Source organism: Etheostoma spectabile, unplaced genomic scaffold, assembly GCF_008692095.1.
Source record: "Etheostoma spectabile isolate EspeVRDwgs_2016 unplaced genomic scaffold, UIUC_Espe_1.0 scaffold376, whole genome shotgun sequence".
NCBI lineage: Eukaryota > Metazoa > Chordata > Actinopteri > Perciformes > Percidae > Etheostoma > Etheostoma spectabile.
This window is the reverse complement of record NW_022605594.1, coordinates 376,716-397,252: the sequence shown is the minus strand read 5'-3', so window position 1 is coordinate 397,252 and position 20,537 is coordinate 376,716. Positions and strand designations below refer to the sequence as shown.

General features: G+C 39.6%; 2 protein-coding genes across 2 annotated transcripts in view; one reads left to right on the top strand and one right to left on the bottom strand.

Annotated features, from left to right (window-relative positions):
* Positions 1-14,621, bottom strand: part of fam210ab (family with sequence similarity 210 member Ab) — a 37,781-nt gene extending 23,160 nt beyond the window's left edge. The window contains exon 1 of the mRNA XM_032511447.1: positions 14,416-14,621. The gene's annotated coding sequence lies outside the window, so the exon portion shown is untranslated. The remainder of the gene's footprint in view (positions 1-14,415) is intronic.
* Positions 14,622-17,296: 2,675 nt separating this feature from the next.
* Positions 17,297-20,537, top strand: part of LOC116686435 (melanocortin receptor 5) — a 30,033-nt gene continuing 26,792 nt past the window's right edge. Inside the window, exon 1 of the mRNA XM_032511444.1 lies at positions 17,297-17,402. The gene's annotated coding sequence lies outside the window, so the exon portion shown is untranslated. The remainder of the gene's footprint in view (positions 17,403-20,537) is intronic.

Below are 20,537 nucleotides of genomic sequence, written 5' to 3'. Positions count from 1 at the left end.
CTTTGCCACTATGTTTCTGTTACGAGCCAATGATTTCTTTGAGTCCTATTTAACATGATCTCTTTAACAAAGGGCCTGCTACAACACCTCACCCCTCAATCCCGATCCTAAAGAAGGCGATACCTACTGCACACCAATACTAGAACTAAGAAATAAGGCCTTTTTGTTCTCCTCCAGAATTGAGATGTTTTAAATGATGGGTTTTGTGGCTTTGCACTATGATCGCTACCTGCGTACGCTCACGCTTATTGCCAGTGTGGTGACTACCCTGTATTGAGGAATAAGAACATTTTCCCAGACACTATTACCGAGACAACAAGCAAAAGCAGTTCCTCACACACTTGTCGGGCGCCTATCTATAAGTGCTATGTTGTTTGCTCCACATTTCCCGTTGGACCTACTGTGCATCTTCTAACCTACTGTGTTTCCCACAGGATGTGTAGCAAAGCAGCTCATCGGGAGGCTTTGTTCTTTCTGATTTAGGCTCTAAGGTTACGCGTTTGTTTGCATTTCATAGATATACAGGAACAATAAATTCATCGCTACGATCAGAATATAACTGCATATTTGCGCTATTAGGTGACCCTAATTTTCCCAACAAGACGCGACTTGTTGACAATCTAGTTGCATTGGAGGAGTGACGTATTGATATCAAATGTCTGGCATTGTTTTTTTTAAAAACCACACATGCAGCACAGCTTTGAGTCCATATAGACAACAGCTATTAAACAATGTATACCACTCATGTGACTATGTATGGACATGAATTCTTACATTTCTAAGACGCGGCACAATACAGGTTTTCACGCAAACTTACTCTGTATTAAACAACAAATTCCTAAACCATGACTGGTTCCATCATTCTAGTGAAAAACTAATAATGCAAGTACCCTGATGCGCCTTATGTAATACATCACTTTGGAGTCTAGCCAAGGTAGTGCCCAGCTTTCTAACAGGAACATCTAGTTTTGACAAAATGAATGGTAAATAATATACAAAGAGGTGGTATAAATATTATTAATTGTTGAGAGAAGACCCACTCACGCTCTGGCAGGATCTGTGGCTGTGCCTTTCCCACACGTGCGTACTTGATGCTGCCATTTTTTATCTGTAAGGATTCCACCCAACTGCTTCACGCATTGTGAAACAGTGAGATGCTGGAGTCTTGAGAGTGAGAGTGAAGAGAGAAGAGAGAGAGCGAAGGAGAAACTCCTCCTGCTTCTACTAACGTGAACACACAACACACAGTTGTTAGCCCCCTACCTCACAGTGGGTTGACGAAGACGCATCCAAAAAAAGCCGGCTTCCTTCCTTTCTTCTTTTTATATTTGTAGGTCATTGCTTCTCGATTGGCTTGTTGCCCGTTTCTTCATGTAGGTTCTTTTTAAGTTTTTACGTTTGTAGCCACTCTACACTCAACAGTGTTTTGAACGCAGAACATCCCCCAGCAGATCTCTTCCCTCCATCTTTGCAAATCTGTCTCTGTACGTAGGCTGGCAATCCTGAAATAAATTCAGCTCTTGGTACAGGTTGTACAGAATGCTCCAACTGCATACGTAAAATAGCGGCAAAAACAGCTAGTTTTAATGACTGCGGTGGATAGTTTAATTGTGGTGTTAAACTCCAAACAACCACGATTTGAATTTTTAGTATCTGCATCTTTCTTCTATTGGCAGACACACAAAAAAATTCGTGTTGCCAAGCCTAGAACAACATCATTAACACCGCAACAGATAGCTACACACACAGTATCAAATACAAGTGAATCTGTTATAAGAGAGATCACTTTGCAAAGAGAACACAATCGTAGATACAACATAATATTAACATTAAACACAATTAAATACCTAAAAATTAAACAAGTAAAAGAACAGAAAAAGAAAACAAAGAGCAACAAGAATAATATATAGAATCTTGCAACCACAACGACCTCCTCCAGGAGCTTATACAAGGATCCTTTCTGTTGCATCGGTACAGCGTCGGCATTTCACACCATCAACCCGGACATCCTCAGCACCATGACGTCTCCCACTCACTGGCCATCCTCCACTCCCATCAATAATGCCTTCCAGAGTCAGTAAACGGCGGAACCTCACCTGCAGACCCGGTCACAACCTGTTCCACCTTTCTCCCCATTGGTCTTGCTACAGACACTGCATGCCAAAACCAACAGACTCAGACAGTTCTCCCCACCCATCGCATCTGAGGAACCGTTGACTTGGATACACGTGACAGGTTCAAACTCCTGTGCATCCCACAACCCTGTCTCTAATCCAGTCGTTTACTGGTTCCACTTATTATTTATTTATCCAGTTTACCTTTTCTCTATTCAGTGCTGTTTCATGAGTACGGTTTAATTTGTTAACATAGATAATAAATATTATCCAAGAATTCTATCCATCGTCACCCCTCACAGTTCCATAACTTACAAATAATAAACTATCGATAATTTTGTATTATTTATTCTGCATACTTTTTGCATTCTTCTATGCACTACTGTTTCTGTTTACTGTGGTGTTATATTGTTCTTTTTTGTTTGGGTTTTTTTTTGTAATAGTAAGCCATGTGATCAATACAATCCAATACAAACTCTTCGTATGTGTTCCTTTGTACCTGCAAATAAAGCTGAATTCATGATTGAGATTTTCTCTTGCCACAGCTACCAGAAGACTTATAACGTTCAGACACGTTGCTCTTTAAAAAAAAAAGATATTTAGTTATCAAGATCAATACAAACGTTCAGACACCACAGATCAAAATATGAAGTTTATAGAAAAATACAGTTTAAAAAATCTAGTACATTCAATCAAGACTGTCATAAAACAAAAGCTGCAATTAGACATCATGAGAAGAGGTAGGAATCTGAGACAAAATCTTGCAAATCCCTGCTGCTTTAGTCAAAAAATCCTTCCTAAATACAATGTCCTCTTTGAAGCCACAAGTTCATTATGTTTTTATTCTTCCTTCAATTTCGCTAAAAATTAAGATTCTAGTTCTATCATAGTCTTTGCATATATGAGATACCTAAAATATTTTATACCTTTTTTAACGAGTTATCAAAACATTTTTTTCGTCTTCGTCTGACTACATACTACAAATTCACATTTAGAATTGTTGAGTGATATCCCAAAGCAGCTGAGAATGGTCAATCAAGAGATATACGCTATCTTTGAAGTTTTGTCCACTCAAAAGAAGAGCCAGCTGACATCCTCTGTTGATATACTCTTATCGCCTTAATCCAAAAATAGACAAAACCTTTAATTAATGGATAATGCTATATTAAGTGACAATTTCAACACGCACCAGCAGGAACAAGTAATCGCGAAATGGGTAGCCTGCGAACAATTTCATTACAGGAAATCTTTTTGTGGTGTTTGGAAAATATCACAGAACTGTCCAAGTTGTTAAAAACATTTCAACACAGATATAAAAAGTTTGGTTTTGTTCTGGATGTAGGGGGGGGGGGGGGGTAGATAAAATGTTTGCATGTAAATATACGGTGGGGGTCGGGACATCGGTTATGACCTTGGGGATCGTGGCACCTATAGTGTAGGCATCTACCATTACATTGTTACCTTCTCCCAGTGGGGGGTTGGGCGAGGGTCCGGGGCGGAGGGGCAGGGGGTTGTTGATATTATTGATGTGCCTGTGGTGGCGGGTGATTTGTGCGTTTGGGGTGTTGGTCTTTGTTTGGAAGGGGGGGGGGGCAAGGAGTAATGCAAGAGGGAAAAAAAATTTACTTTTTGTTTTTCTTCTTTCCTTTTCCCTTCCTCTCCCTTCTTTGCCTTTTTTTGTTTCCGTTTTTCTTGATTTCACTTTTACCTTGCTTTCTTTTTGCTTCTTTTTCTCTCCCCTTTTTTCTATTCCTCTTTATTTTTACTTTTCTTTTTTTTTTTTTTTTGGAGGGTTTTTTTCCTTTTTTTTTTTTTTCTTTTTTTTTTTTTCTTTCCACCACCACAAACAAAACTTTTTTTTTTTTTTTATTTTCATTTACATTTTTTTTATTTTTTTTTTTTTTTTTGTTTTAGGACCAATGTCAAATTTTTTTATATGAAAGATATAAAACTTATAACAGCACTCACTTCATAGCAGCGTAATAGAAGGTTCCAACCAGACTGAGGACGTCTGAGATGTACAGGGATCATCACCTTCCCATACTGTTTAAAGGTCCTCTTAAACCTCTGGACCAGACCGATGGACCTGTCTTGCAAAGGGTCCCACCTCGACACCATCCGCCCCAGCTCCCCTTTCTGGATCTCCTGTGCTTGAGGTTTTGAGCTTGACTGTGGTTCCTCCTTGGTGGCTGGTGTTTTGGCTGATGTGCTCTTGCTTGAGGCTGAGGTTGACAGCCAGCGTCGGCCTGTGGATGGTGGGAGTGACCGTGCAGACAAGCAACAAAATGCTACTGGTTTTCAGGGATGGTGACACCCACAAGTAATGGGCGAGCAGCTCCATACGCATGCACCATGAGTTAGGAAGCGCTGCATTATCATCCTTTACTCCTCCACCCTCCTCTTGTGCTGCTGTGTGTTTAACCACAGACTGTGGAATGACCACAAAAAAAACACAGTATAAAGTTCAAATCTAGGCAGTAACCATCGGCTTAAGTAAGCCAAACGATGTCCTTTCTTCTCCATCTTGCAGTTTGGCCTTATATTTTATCTGACAATTTTCAGATAGCATTAGTTAATACTTTAACCAAAAAAAAACAAAAAACACTAGGGTTGGGGTACACTTCAAATTTGTTCTGGTACCTGAAAATTGGTTACTTGTACCAAACTACTTTTTGCAATGCTTTCTCGCTGTACAACAAAAAATGAATTCAGAGTCAAAAAAGATCCAAACCAATTTCTCATTATTGTTGTTTTCTTAGAGTTAAACCATGAAGTGGTAGAACCCTTCTATGTTTGTCTATTATTATTATTTTATTATTAGTTTGTGCCACGCCAGCTCAATTCCCATGAGCTGGAATGAGCTAGAAACATGAACTTGGGGGAAAAACTGGAAATGGTGTGCATGTGCTTCTCTGGAAATTGAACCCCATCGGCCACATGGTGGCGTTGTAATTAAGGCTTCACAATGCAAACTTTGAAGCCACACCCCCACACAGTAAGCCCGATTGACTTGAAATTTCTCACACAGATGCAGCTTAATGTGCTCTACAAAAAGATCATTAGGTCCCCTAGAAAATAAGCCATTTTATTTTTTTTTTAAACACACATTTTTTAGATCTCCTCCTCCTACACCGCGCTCCGATTGCACCAAATTTTCAGTGAATTATCAATGGATCAAGCTATAACAAGTTGTAGGGGCTGGCTATCGGCCAAATCATCACAAAACTAGTTCAGATAAGTGTCCCAGATATACCCAGACTATTTATGTACATATGCCACTAGGATGCTACAAGCGCAAATAGGGATTGGCATTACACACATTTGACTATAAATCCCATATTCATGTCCCATCACCGCAGGTCTCTCAGATATGTCCTCATTAGTAACTGAACCACACCCTAAGATTCATTTAAATTGAACATCAGTGGGTCCTACAAATGCAAACAACTGCAGGTGTATAGAGTAAATCAGGCTATAAATGACTATTGGCGTTTTTCCACTGCTGGTAACAGCTCGACTGATTTGCCTAAACTCGCCTCTACCCGACCGACGCATTCTGCGTCCGTTTTCCATTGCACATTGAGTAACGCCTCAGCGTGGCGGTCACCATATGCTACGCGTGATGATGTAATTTTCAACGAGGTGTGACGAGATCTCGTTTTACGAGATCTCGCGAATTAAAACGTGGAATTTCTCGTCGGGTGAAAAGTTGTCTCGTGAGCGATTTGATGTCAGCGTTATGGAGCGTGAATTACTATTGAAGATCCCCTGCCACTTTTAAATCATTTGTGTGGCAACATTTTGGTCTCAACTGCTGCCAGAAACAGTCGACATGCTTATATTCTGAAAAAGAACATGACCATATCTTAGGCTGTTGTGTGTAGTTTCTTTCTTTTCATGCTTGAAGAAAAAATTGTTTCTGTTTGCACTTGTAGTTTTGAGAGAGCAGTACTTTGGTTATTGATACACTCCTGTTTGCATTTAAAGTGTTATTTTTCTGTTATTTACACATTTATTTATTTAAACTGTTTATTTTTTTATGTCGTGGAAAGGAGTTAGATTTCTCGTGTTGAAATTGTACAGGGCAAGCCAGTTGGTAGAGTTTATACAAAACATTTGCAGTGTTTGCACGTCCTTTACTGCATATAATTCATTAAAATAGTTTTTTTTTAAAGTTAAATAACATTCATCATTAATAGTTGATTTCAAAATGCACCTAAATGTTTTTGCATTTTGGATTTTTCAGTTGAATAAAAAACTTTTCCATTCATATATTTCATCGAGATTTTCTTTAAAAAAAATTTTTAAATCTCGTCTCGTCCTCGTGAACCCAATCTCGTGATGTTCTCTTCGAGTAGCGTCTCGTCACACCCCTATTATTTACTATACGCTTAATAAAGTACATACACTTTAGCAACCATGATTACACACCAAAATGTTTGCTGTGTACGGTTGTGTTTCAGAGCATTCACGCTTTGCAAAATCGCCGCTGCAACCGTCTGGTGGGCGTTCGATGTCCGACGGTGAAATCTTTGGTTCTGACCTGCTGGGCTTCGTATAATCTTTATGAGAGTCATTAAGAGGCTTGTGACTGGGATGCATCTGAACAGCAGAGCCGGTGGTGACACTGTCACAGATGCGAGAGAAGGACCGGGGTGTTCGGGACGGTTTGATGCTACTTGAAAAAGCTAATAAAAACTTTTCTTTGATATATTGTTTGTTTTTTGTTTTTTAACAGTGTGCAATATTTGAAACGACATAAAGCCCAATAGCCCTTAATATTGAAAAGTTGATAAGTGAGAATAGTGCAGAGAGTAGATAATCTATCGTGTTCTGCTAGATTTTTGTAGATGTCCCGTTTGTTCTGGACACACACTCTGAACTCGTTTGCTATAAACGCAGTGATCCGACCAACCAGCTGTCTGCAGTTTTCCACGTCACCTTTTGGTATTGCCTCAACCCGACTGAGGTAGTACTAAAAAAAAGTACCTGGTAGCAGGCCCGGGACTTTTTTCGTAATGGAAACCAAAAAAGGCGAGTAGAGTCGAGCAAGTCGAGTAGATACCACGCAGTGGAAAACCGCCATAAATGTTTGTCCAATCAACACAAAACTTCCTGAAATGTCTACATACCGACTTGACACATACACTGCAAGTCTCATTCATTGACCACTAAGGCACTTCAAATGCATGATAACTGGATTGGAATATGCAAACCAGGTTGGAGCTTAGAATCGCAGCTTGTGGCTTTATAAGCAATTGGTTTGTGTTGGTCATCTGCTTTTCTCAAACTGCTGTTAGCTGGACTGAGCTACATATCACACTGAATGAAAATTATGTTTACAAATCAGTTGTACATTTAAACAAAGTGCACTGTTTGTCCAATTGTTACAAGCTTGCAGAATATGTTTATAACAACGTTGGACCACGTGTGTAAATACTTTGAAAGTCGCTATTGACAAAAAGGTTTAACCCGTGAATTGTCGCTTGCGGCTATATTTTTATTTTTTCGATTTTACACTCCACACAATTGTTCAAAGAATTTGCATCTATGGTTTTTAGTATTCAAATTACTGGGTTAGTTGAGGACCCTAGTATGACATCACGCAGCCCGGAGTGAACAGTAGGGGTATCACGATACAAAAAACTCAGGGAACGGTGCCAGTACCAGTAAAATAACATTTCTCAATGCAGATTTAATACCAAGGATTTTCTAAGATTACATGTACTTTACCTTGAAACATGAACTTCTTTATAAATATTTGAAAAATAATGTCTTAACAAGACATACAAAACGTGCAATAGAGCACAGAACATAATAAAGTGCAATAATATTAATAGTGCAACCCATAGTGTCCCCAGACACATTCCAGACTTCAAGGCACTTTTCAAAAGCTACTGCGCTAAAACAACAGTGTTTGTAACAGAGGACTTGAAAAACCCCGGGTAAATTCGAGATGTATTGAAAGATGAAGACAGTGAGAGTCCAATGGACGCCGAGTTGGCTCATTTCCTCATGAACAGGCAGCTAACTTAGCTTCAGGCTAATTCATCCTGGCTACAAGGGCAGGCATTTTATGTCATTTCAACATTTGTGTACTCACGTTGAATTAACCCTAACTGCTAACATTACCGGAAACCAGGCAGCGGCCGTAGCTGCTTACAACGTGTAGCCTGTTCAGCAGCCATAGCAGACAACGGTGAGTTATTTGAAGCCAAGAGAGGGGGGCCATGAGTTTGCAGAGAACATGCCGTTTTTTAGGTTGGTACTGTTGACTCGTTTCATTTTTTCCAAAGGTATAACCGAGTAGAAGGGCGTGACTTTGGCCCTTGTATGTACCTCCTTCTTCTGAATGTATCAACTGAACACTCTGACCATACTGCCCTCATCAGTTTTGGAAGAGGCCCACACCGTGCCTATGGGGCTTCAAAAAACAGGCATCGTCAGTGTTTTGTCATTTTAAAACCGGAAGGTACCATAAATATTGGTTCTGGTGTCATCCCTAGTGGACAGCCATTTCACGCAGACCAGACAGCCCACTCGTAAACTCCACACCAATTTTTATTTAGAATTGCCATAATGCTTAAACACGCATCAATTCTGGTGGGACAGAATGTTGACGTCCCGTAAAGTTGAGGTAAACATTGCTACTTCTATTGAAGCCACAATAAAGTTCTAAAAAACTTTGAGTGTAAAAACCTTAAACCCTTCAGTAAGGAATGTAAAACAACTCTTGCACATACACAAATTAATGTAGTCAAGTTCAGACATTTTAGAAGACAGACTTAAGAAAACCACATTTGAGTGGATGGAGGCTTTCCCTTACCTTACCAACTATGACTCAAGTCCTTCCTGCGTAACTATAAGGTTATCGCCTTTACTTTTAACTATATTAAAAGGTACCCTGCCACACGTATTTCATTGCTTTGTGGTAATGTCTGAAGTTCTACCATGGATCTGTTACTTTTTTGCGGAAAACATGCCTTGGTTCTAATATGGTATAGAAAGCCTGCAGGAAGACTCAGCTTGATTTGTGCCATTTCTATTAATATTCAACGAGCAAGCTGCTTGACTCTGATTGGTTAACAGCTAGCCAATGAGTGCCTGGCTATCGGTAACCTTTACCCAGGTGAGCTCATGAATAGTAATGAGCTCAGGTAACATGACAGACTGACCAGCTGCTATAGTTGGCAATTTTTTCCCCTTTATATTTTCAGTGACTAGAGCTGACAGATGAAGTACCAGGGGCCTGTTGCACGAAACTAGGATAGGGATTAAGCCGGGATATTCAAGTTATCCTGGATGAATTTAGCTTGGACTCGGTTGCACGAAACCAGATTGATTAAGCCCAGCCAAGTAACCATGGAGATTTTTCTTTGCGGCTAGCCTGGTCCAGAGCAGGCTAACAGCCAGGCTAAGATTAATCCTGGAGTCTCTGTGTCAATTCAGATGCCGTCTGATCCGAAATAACGTTTTTAACAGTTATTGCGTTGCTTCTGCATGGTTCTGCTTTTATTTTTATTAACATGCATTAGCCTACTTGTCACTATTGTTGTCGCGAGTTTGATTTCAACCCTACTACAGCTGTTTAGATGTTAGAAATGGTTGCACTGCGCCCCTGATGCGGAGTGGCTTTTCCCGGTGGACAGTACTATGTCGAGGCTCCCTGGCGTGCGGCCGCTGCCCGTGGCCGGTGGCCGCCGCTGCCCGGTGGCTGCTGCCCGGTGCCTGGTGCCCGGTGGCCGTGGCTATTGCCTGCCAGCAGGCTTGCGAGTTGTGTCAGTGTCCACTCTCTCTGTAAAAGTAGAGATGAGCACGCAGCGTCGTGGTCTCACGCTTCAGGTTACAGGACGCGCTCCGGAGATTAAGTGTGACGATATTAATGTAGTGATATTCCAGATGATAATATGGCAGACTGGTCAGAGACCAATACTTCATGATTTCATTTTCTTGTTGCTTGTCCTTCTCTAATGAGGTAGTTTTGTGTACTCCTTAATAGTGGGCCTATTGTTTTTGTTATAGCTTACATTGGTTCATAACCTTCTCATAAGTCTCACATCACCGACTAATCAACGTGGCCTATATACAGTACTATAGTGTATTTACATTCATCACACTGGGAACACCACAATGCTTCTTAATCTTTTATTTTGGTGCGGTCACTTGTCAGAAGAATAAAAAAACATGATATTGTTTTCATATTATTGTTCACAGCGTGAATTGAAGTCATTTACTTTTTTTCTAGTTGTTGTCCCTTTCTGTTGTTCTGTATGAACATTAATTGTACAAAGAATTAGATATAGCTTATAGAGATTTTGTGCGTGGTTGTAAAACTGTTCTCACGTTGTAAAAAAGGGTTTGAAATTAAGCCTAAGTCCGTAGGGTCCATTTCCTCTAGAACATTAGTTCCCTCTGCTCACTTTTGAGGCAAAGTAGATATTTTTAAACCCCCACACATTCAGTGGGGTCCGCTATGTTGGGCTTTTTTTCTCCATTTGATAAGAGCCGTATTTCCCTTTTTCCATATTCTTCCCCTCCTCGTTACTCTCCATTACTCTCATCTCAAAAATGCAAGTAAAACGGTATACTATGGCAGGGCACCTTTAAATGACAGATTGAAGGTCCTGAACATACCTTGTGTTATGATGCACGACATCAATGCAGGCAGTACCTGAAAAAAACAAACAAGTGGGTTAGTTTCATGCAAAAGTCCAAATATGTTGGTCTCCAAAACTTTTGTAATCAACAGGCAAGGTTTATGTTGTGTCACTGTGATTCGAGTGCAGATTTGAGTCGCGCATGCTTAGATTTTAACGGTTTCCAGCATCAAGTTTCATAACCACGAGAATCGAGTCAGACCAGCTCTGTCAAGTGCAGATGTGTGTTGCGCATGCTCAGATTTAAAACAGTTTACAACATAACGTGTCATACTGAAATGTGTGAAATCCATAAATAACTTTCTCATTACAACAATAACATTTTAGCTATCTATGATTGTTTGATTGCTAACGTTAGCCCAAAACGCCATTCAAGTGACAGCCTTTGTTGTGTTTGATTGCTAGCTTGTAGATAGCAGTCATTCCAAAAACGTTTTTATCCATCTATGATTGTTTTGATAGCTAACGCTAGCTCAAAACGTTAGGGATGTTACCCTGAACCCCCTGCTTGGAGGCATGATCAAAGACATTAACCAATTTGGAATGGAGCTTTGTATCGGAACTTGATTCGTTTTGTGATAATCACGTGCCCAGTGATGTCCAAAGCTTCATTTCACACACCCACGTGACTGCTTAAAAGTTGAATTCAAGGTTTAAGTTGCGCAACACAGGACACGACATTGTGGTTGTTGCAGTAGGAGAGTCAGATTCATGAGAGTTAGTGAAAAGAGAGATTATTATAGCCAGTAGAGTTCATAGAAATTGTATAGCCATATCTGCACGTTATGGCCAAAATGATAATCGCGATTATTTTGATCAAATTTGATCGCGATTATTCTCACGATTATTTGTTGATTTTAACCAAACAAATTTTATTGTCACATGGCTTTTATAACTGCGAGAGGGAGTGTGATGGACGCTACTCACAGAGAGACGGCTGCTCATTATGAACGGGTCCAGCACGGGTCGAACGGCGGATACACACTCGTGTGTATTAAACGTCTGTATCTTCACTGTGCTGCATTTTTTGAACTATGATTTCTGGCCATGGTCCAGGCTACGGTCCAGCAGCTCCGTCTCACGCTGTTACTCTACCAACTGAAGTTAGCTGCATTCAAAAACTTCTTTCTTGTCTTCGCCGTCGGCCGCGATAGCATTTACCCACGGAAACACTGGTACAAATACGGTTTGCCCCTCATACTTAACATATACAGCTGTGTTAATGAAAAATTAAAACTGTAGACATATATCAAAGTGTGGACCGGCGGCCGCTGTGTGGCGGGGCGCGGAGTAAGAGGAGAGAGAGTAGGACGAAGAGCGTAGAAGATCCAACACAGGCACGGCTTTACAGACGAAATGGGTCATGTACGCAAAATTAACCGTATCCATATAAACAGCATTGCAGCGGATGCGAGACATTAGCACCGGTGCGTCCTAAAGAGCCTAACTGCTAACAGACGCTACTAGCTAACAGAGCTACCTAGCACTGGTCACTGCTGTTGTCTGAAAAACACAATGGGACAAAGTGTTTGCGTTTATGGTAAACTGGTAAACCTTGAGACTGACGTATTACCGATTGCTATCTGTTGAGTTTTCCTCACGCTACTCTGTCCTGTGTGACTGTCTACATCTGAAACTTAGCTGCACGGGTGCAGTGAACTACTCTGACTGGTTCATGAGCAACGGCTTTATGGAGCGGGAGATGGGCTTTGCAAAAAACCCGAGCGTTCTATGAAATGACGCTTTATAAAAAATAATCGCTCGATCACGCAAATTTGATCGTGGGAAGTCCAAATCGTGATCGCGATTAAAATTCGATTAATTGTGCAGCCCTAATAGCCAGTATAAAGTTTATAGCCTAAAAAGTTCATAGCAAGTAGAGTTCATAAAAGAGAGAGTTCACAGCGAGTCATTTGTATATGCTGGCCCATAATATTCTGTGCACACCTGCATTTTTTCTAAAGCTGGTGAAGTGGTCAGCAAGAAAAAAAAAAGAAATACGCTCAGCTCTGGAACTGTGGAAAAACTTCTATTTCTGATAAAAATAACATTTAATTTCTATTCCCACAAACACTTGTCACCAAGCACAATATCCCACTGACCTGTCCACGAGCACTGTTATTGCCCATAACCACCATCACTTTTGTTAACTGGCACTGGCACTGTCCCAAAGTATGTCCTTGCCACTGTCAAAGCACTTCCCCAATTAGTTAACTCAAACAATTTCTATAAACACCACACTGGCAGTAGACTACAAGTCAGACTGTTCATTTGGCATACGCCTTCTGCACTGCCTCTCTCACCTATTTGGCTGAGGAGACAATGTTGCTCTACAACATGCAACATGCATTGTGTTCTTCAGTCATTTCCCTTCCAAATTGATGTATTTGTTTACAAACACAAGACATGTTCACAACCAAAATCCTAACTTGTTTTTTTTTTGTAGGCAATTACATTTTTATTCATGCAAGGTCCCAAATAGGATAAGTTATTTAGGCTATGTCATTATTTATTTATCCATGAACTCATTCTGAAGATGTGTTCCTCTTTGACTCTAAGACATTCATGGCTAATATCTGCGTAACAGTTTGTGACACAATGCTACCCTTCCTTTCACCACCAGATATCCTCATAGAGTTGTGAAGCTTCGACTACTGAACCTTTCGATACAATTGGATTGAAAGCTTCACGGGTTCAGAAAGCTTCAGATCGCAATCACTACAAAACGCCATTCAAGTGACAGCCTTAGTTACCGGTATGTTTGATTGCTTGCTTGTAGCTAGCTAGTAGCAGTTATGTCAAAAACGTTTTAGCTATCTATGATTGATTGATTACGTTAGCTGAAAACGCTATTCAAGTTACAGCCTTTGTTGTGTTTGATTGCTAGCTAAGTAGACTTCAGTGAACGAACTTCGTTAAGTAGGTCAGAAGTCTCTCGTTGGTTTCTTGTTGGCTACTTGTTGCAAAGTGACGCGTGCGCAACTCACATCTGCACATGTTGCAAAGTGACGCATGCGCGACTCAAATCTGCACTCGACTCACATTGGGCAGTGACAGTTACCTTACAAAACTTCTGGTTAAACTACTAGGAGCTAACGCTAGCCAAACCACTGCAAGTAGTGGGTAAAATCCCCACAATGCCACAGGAAGTCGTTACATTTATCTTCACAATAAAAGTACTAACTATAACTACCGGTACGTAGTGAGGGCGTATTTGGCCTATCTTATTTTAGAAGTTGCGACCGGAAGTATTAAACTAAAATCATGTTAGCTTTACACAGGAATTCATTTTAAGCTAACGTTAACGTTAGTTGACATTGGCCAGTTTTGTCTGGAGGAAAGAGGCAACTTTTAATTCCCTAGGTGGTTAGGGACACTGCCCAGTGGGAGGCGAAGTAAAGAGGCATTTATTTTGTTAAAGCAGACAGTGATTCTGCTTTAGACACTGACTGGCAGGCAGACTTGTTAAGGCCAGACTTTAGCTACACTACCTAACACACACGTTAGGTAGTTAGCTAGCTGCACTGCTAACCCACACACGCAAGAACATAAGTTGTCACTATGTAAGTACAACATTTGAAAGCAGAGGATATAAAGCACACTACACTTTAAGTGTTAAGGAAGAGACAAGACCGTAACGTTACCGCTTAATCCTGAGGGTCACGCAAATGTGCCTGGGCTAGTGTCGTTCAATGACCACAATTATCGCTGCCGCATGATGGACTGCGTGAAAAGACCAGCATACGTAACCCCAAACGCGCAGAAAGCCACGGGAAATGTAGTTCGCATGGGACCGACTTGCAGCAAAGACAATAGACAGTTAAAGAAATTGACTAACAGATCCCGTTGTTCTGGACAGAGACCATAGACCGTTAATATTAATACATATAATATAATATAATATAATAATATAAGATATATACAGTCTATGACAGAGACCGACGGAGACCAGGGAAGGATATTAGAAGCACTTTTCCGGTGGTGGTTGAGCGTTACTGCGCAGCTTCCAACTGAGCTTGCCGACGTAGATGTGACGTAAGCATAGACAGATAAAAGACGTGAGCAACGTGTCTGAAATAGCAGGAACAAAACAACAAAATGGAAATAGGCCTATACATGGTTTTTGGAAACTGAATAATAATTTATTAAAAGATGATGAGTTTTGTGATTTAGTAAAAAAAAAGCAGCCAATTGCATATTTGGTAATAATGAAGGGAATCACATACAAAAATGGGAATATTTCAAATTTAAAATAGGAATAGGAATTAAAAGAAGTAAAGTAACAAAAAAAATAACACAGCCAAAGAAATACATCTCATGGATACATTAAACATGTTAATGACTAAGGATGATCTTTCAGAGGAAGAAGAAATAACATTGAAAAAATTAAAGGAGGAAGTGGATCATATGTATATTGAAATGGCTAAAGGGGTATTTGTAAGGTCTCGAGCAAAATGGTCTATTTAAAGAATGCACTCTAAATAAGGAAATGTCCACAAGTATAAGGCAAGGCTTAATATGTCTTCTCCCTAAACCTGAAAAAGATAGATAGATAGAAAACTGTAGACCTATTACGCTCTTAAATATTGACTATAAAATTGAATCGTTGATTTATGCTAAACGGTTAAAAAGAGGTCTTCATGAGATAATAAATGAAACATAGACAGGCTTTATGTCTAATTGTCATATTAGCTCCAATATAAGACTTGTTCTAGACCTATTGGACTATTCTGATAACATCAATACTGATGCACCAATAGTTTTTCTTGATTTTTATAAAGCATTTGATACGGTAGAACACTATTTTTTACTCAAAGCACTTTTTTGATTTCGGACCAAATTTTATATCTGCTGTTGAAATGTTTTATAAACATATTGACAGTTCTGTGATATTATATCCAAACACCACAAAAAGATTTCCTGTAATGAAATCTGTTCGCCAAGGCTACCCCATTTCGCCGTTCTTGTTCCTGCTGGTGGTTGAATTATTGTCATTACATATTCGACATAATCCTATAATTAAAGGTTTGTCTATTTTTGGTAAGGCGATAAGAGTAACTCAACTAGCGGATGATACAGCTCTCTTTTTGAGTGACAAACTTCAAATTGAATATGCTATATCTCTGATTGACCAATTCTCAGCTGCTTTGGGTATATCACTCAACAAATCTAAATGTGAAATTTTATGTCTGTATCAGACTGAAGAGGAAAAAATGTTTGATATACCTGTTAAAAAAGGTATAAAATATTTAGGTATTCATATCTGCAAAGACTATATGGAATAGAATCTTAATTTTTCATCGAAATTGAAGAAGACTAAAACAATACTGAACTTGTGGCTTCAAAGAGACATTTCTATTTTAGGAAGGATTCTTTTGACTAAAGCAGAAGGGATTTTCAAGATTTGTCTATCCTGCCCTCTCTCTCATGATGTCTATTTCATGCTTTTGTTTTGAATAAATATGTTATTATTATTATGTTACAATATAAACCGTATGAACAGCTCTGAAATAGAGAATGAAAATGATAAATAAATAATAAGTGGAACCAGTAAACAGACTGATTAGAGACAGTGTTGCTGGGTCATTGCACAGGAGTTGAACCTGTCACTGTGAGTCCAAAGTCAACGGTCCATCAGAGCGATGGCTTGTGGGAAGAAACTGTTCCTGAGTCTGTTGGTTTTGGCATGCAGTGCTCTGTAGCAAGTACCAAGGGGAGAAGCTGGAACAGGTTGTGACCGGGTCTGCAGTGATGTTTCCTGCCCGTTTTACTGACTCTGGAAGAGTATAATTCATGAATGGAGTGGAGGCTGGCACAGTGAGCTGGGAGAGTCTGGTGCTGAGGATGTCCGGGTTGCTGGTGTTGAATGCCGAGCTGTCCACGAACAGGATCCTTGTATAAGCTCCTGGAAGGTCGTTGTGTTGCAAGATTATTATTATTCTTTGTTTTCTTTTGTTTTCTTTTTCTTTCTTTTACTTTTTAATTTTTTAGATTATTGTTTAATGTTAATATTATTGTTGTATAACAGAATTGTGTATTATTTGCAATTATATCATACTTTATCCAGTTCACTTGTATTGTTATAACTGTTGTGTTTACTTCTTGTTGCTGTTTACATGTATGTTTGTTCTTATGCTTTGGCAACACAGATTATTTTTTTTTGTCATGCCAATAAAGAAAACTGAAATATAAAAATTAAAATCGTTGGTTGATTTTGGAGTTTAAACCAACAAATAAAATATCCACCGAAGTCATTAAAATAGCTGTTTTTTGCCGCTATTTTTACTGTACTGCAGGTTGGAATTCTGTAAACCTGTACCAAGAGCTGAATTATTTCAGGATGCAGCTCCTTACAGATGAAATGTTTTCAATATGGAGGAAGCTCTGCTTTTTTGGCTGCTTCTTCGTTCAACCCACTGTGAGGTAGGTGGCTAAAAACTGTATGTTGTGTTCACGTTAGATCTGAAGGAGGAGTTTCTCCTTCTCTCTCTCTCTCTCTCTCTCTCACTCTCACTCTCTCAGCTCAGCATCTCCACTCTCACAATGCGTGAATCCATTGGTCTGATACTCTACAGAGGCAGCATCCAGTAAGCCACTTGTGGGAAGGACACAGCCACAGATCCTGCAAGAGGTGAGTCATTCTCTCACAATTCATAATATTTTACCACCTCTTTGTATTTTTAACATTCATTTTTGTCAAAAATAGATTTCCTTTTAGAATAGCTGGTGCTACATTGGCTAGGCTTCAAGTGTGTGATTTAATAATGGCATCATACTTGATTATTATTTTTTTCACTAGATTTGAATGGAAACGTCATGTTAGACTCTTGTGTTTAATACAGAGTTTGCAGTGAACCTGTATTTTCCACGTCTTAGACTTGTAAGCAACACTGTCCACACATAGTTCACATGAGGTATACATTTATTTGAATAGCTTTTGTCTATAATGGACTCAAAGCTGTGCTGCATGTGTGTTTAAAAAAAACAACTGCCAGACATTTTATCTCAATACGTCATCCTCCAAGCAACTTAGTCAACAGTCCTGTCTGTTGAAAAATTAGGTCACCTAATACGCAATATGCATTTATTATATTATCTGTAGCTATGATTTATTGTACTGTATCTATGAATTCACAACGTACATAGAGCCTAAATCAGAAAAAGCCTCCCTATGAGCTGCTTTGCTACTATACATCCTGTGGAAACACAGATAGGTCTAGATGCTGCACAGTTATGTCACACTGTGTGGAGCAAAAACAGCACTTTATAGATGGCGCCCCCATTGTGCAGGAAATGCTTTTCTTGTTGTCTCTGTAATAGTTGTCTGGAGAAAATGTTCTTTTCTCATAAGGGTTAGTCACCACACTGGCAAAGCAGCAGCAGTGAGCATCACTTAGTGCAAGACAAAAAAACATCATAAACACATCTCATTCTGGGAGAACAAAAAGGCCTTATTTCTTAGTTCTATTATTTGGTGTGCAGTATGTATGCTTCTTTCTGGCATCGGTTGAGGGTGAGGTGTGTAGCAGGTCCCTTTGTTAAAGCTCATGTAAATAGTGACTCATAAGACTCATCTGGCTTTAACAGAACATAGTTGGAAAAGAGCTGAACATTATGTAGCACACAGAACAGTTCTCAATGTGTGTCCGTAGCGCCCTTAATTTATCAGGTGATCAATTCAATGCATTAACCAGACATTACCATCTGTTAACCAACAGTTTTACAATTGGTTTTCAAGAAAAAATACTATATCATGACTGAAATAAATATCATGATATAAGATTACATAAATTCTATCCACATTGTGCACTCCTAGTCCTTAGTGGATCTGTTTGTTTTATATTTTTGTGTAGATTTGGATACTATATGTATAATATTTACAGCTAGATTTACTACTTTTAGGGCCAACAGTCAGAAAAGGCCCTATTGAAATTGCTCAATTTCTTGTTCTTGTTCTTGTTCTTGTTCTCCTTCTTCTTCTTCTTCTTCTTATTATTATTAGGGCCCAAGCACTGAACAATGGGCAAGAAATATGAGCCCAATTGGACAGATGTTGTAATTAAAGCTTTAAAAAAAATGTGATTTGTGGAAGGCCACGCCCCTCACACCATAAACCCAATTGACCTGAAATTTAACACAAAAGTCTAGCTCAATCTCCTCCTCCCCTCCTGGGCACTGCTGAGGTGCCCTTAACCAAGGAACCGAACCCCCAACTGCTCGGGGTGCCTTTCAGGAGCAGCCCCTTACTCTTCTTCTTCTTCAATCTGCTTTACAAAAATGCCTCTTTGACTATACTAAAGTCTGCCATTTTTTAATTTTTTTAAACACAATTTTAACATCTCCTCCTAAACCATAGATGTGTCCCTATTCAGGGGCTGCAGTCTTTGGAAGCTGCATTTGTAGACCAATTGTGTCACACCAGCTATCCCATTTAATTTAATTTGGAAGGCTCCTTCAAATGCGATCTACAAATGCGGCCTCCTTTTACATAATTTGGAGGATTCAACTGGTGTATTCTTTGCAGCTTCAGGATTCCCAGCATTGTGGCATTTTGCAGAAAGGCAGTTGACAAATGGCCATCAACCGTTAGTTAATTTCCCCCCCACAAATTTTGTCTTATTACCTCATTAAATTCACATCTGAGAGTGTATTGTGCAAGAATATAATTGTGTAGATGTCAAAAATAGGTAGTGTTATGAAAATTGATGGTGAATTGAAAATCTGCCCCAAATTTGCTTTGGAGTTGATAAACTCCATAAACTACCCACTAGCACAGTGGTAAAGAGTTGTTACGTTACATAAAGTAAAAACGTTATTAGAGACAACAGTTTATAAATGTCAACACTTGGTCACAGCGTGACCAATCACAAACATCTTCCAGAGCCGCATATTTTACGTAAAAAGAGCAAACTGTAATTCTCCATAAATATGAAGGGCAGGCACAGTTTTACATGCAAAACGCAATACTATAGCCGTTGCTGTAAATACGTAAATCACAACAATCAATATCCCTTCCCCATCAATCCGGCACAAGATCTGACCATAATTACACTTGTGCTTTCCATAAACGGTTGTTGCTTTAGCCTATTATTTCAGTTGCAACCCTAGCAGTGGGAAACGATCGTGAGAGGAAATTTAAAAAATCTGAAAACATAATTCAAAACAATGTGTGCATTGGCAACACCAATACCTCAAAAACCATTTACACTGGAATAACCAATTTGTTATATTATAAACTTCAATCTGTCAACTGCTGAAACCATTTATTTAATTGGTTTTATAAAATATGTACATGTTTCAAAATGGATTTTAATTCAGTCTCTTCACTGTTACAAACGTCCCAGTGTACAGGGACGGTTGTAACACATGTCAGGGACAGTTGTAATACTTGTCTAAAATATGGTTCTTCGGTTTGGATTTTTTGTTGTTGCCGAAATTCCTTTTTCTTTTAGCTGCAGACCTGGTTTCTTCAGCCTCCAGTTGTTTTTTCACGGGACTATCAGTAAGGACAGCGGTTCCTCTTTTTTTCCTGCCCTTTGTTGTCTGCTTTCTTTGGCCAGCTTTTGGGTGTGGACGGATGGACTGGGTGAAAAAGTTGTGCCCATCGCAGAGGATGATGGCTCAGGCTCGGACACCACACATGTGACAGGGGTGTGACAGGGGATGATGCTCTAACTGGCATGGAGGATGCTGTTGTTGCCACATTAGGTGGTGGAGTTGTAGAGAAAGATGGAACCTCTGGTGTCACTGCTGGCAGTGGGCGGTC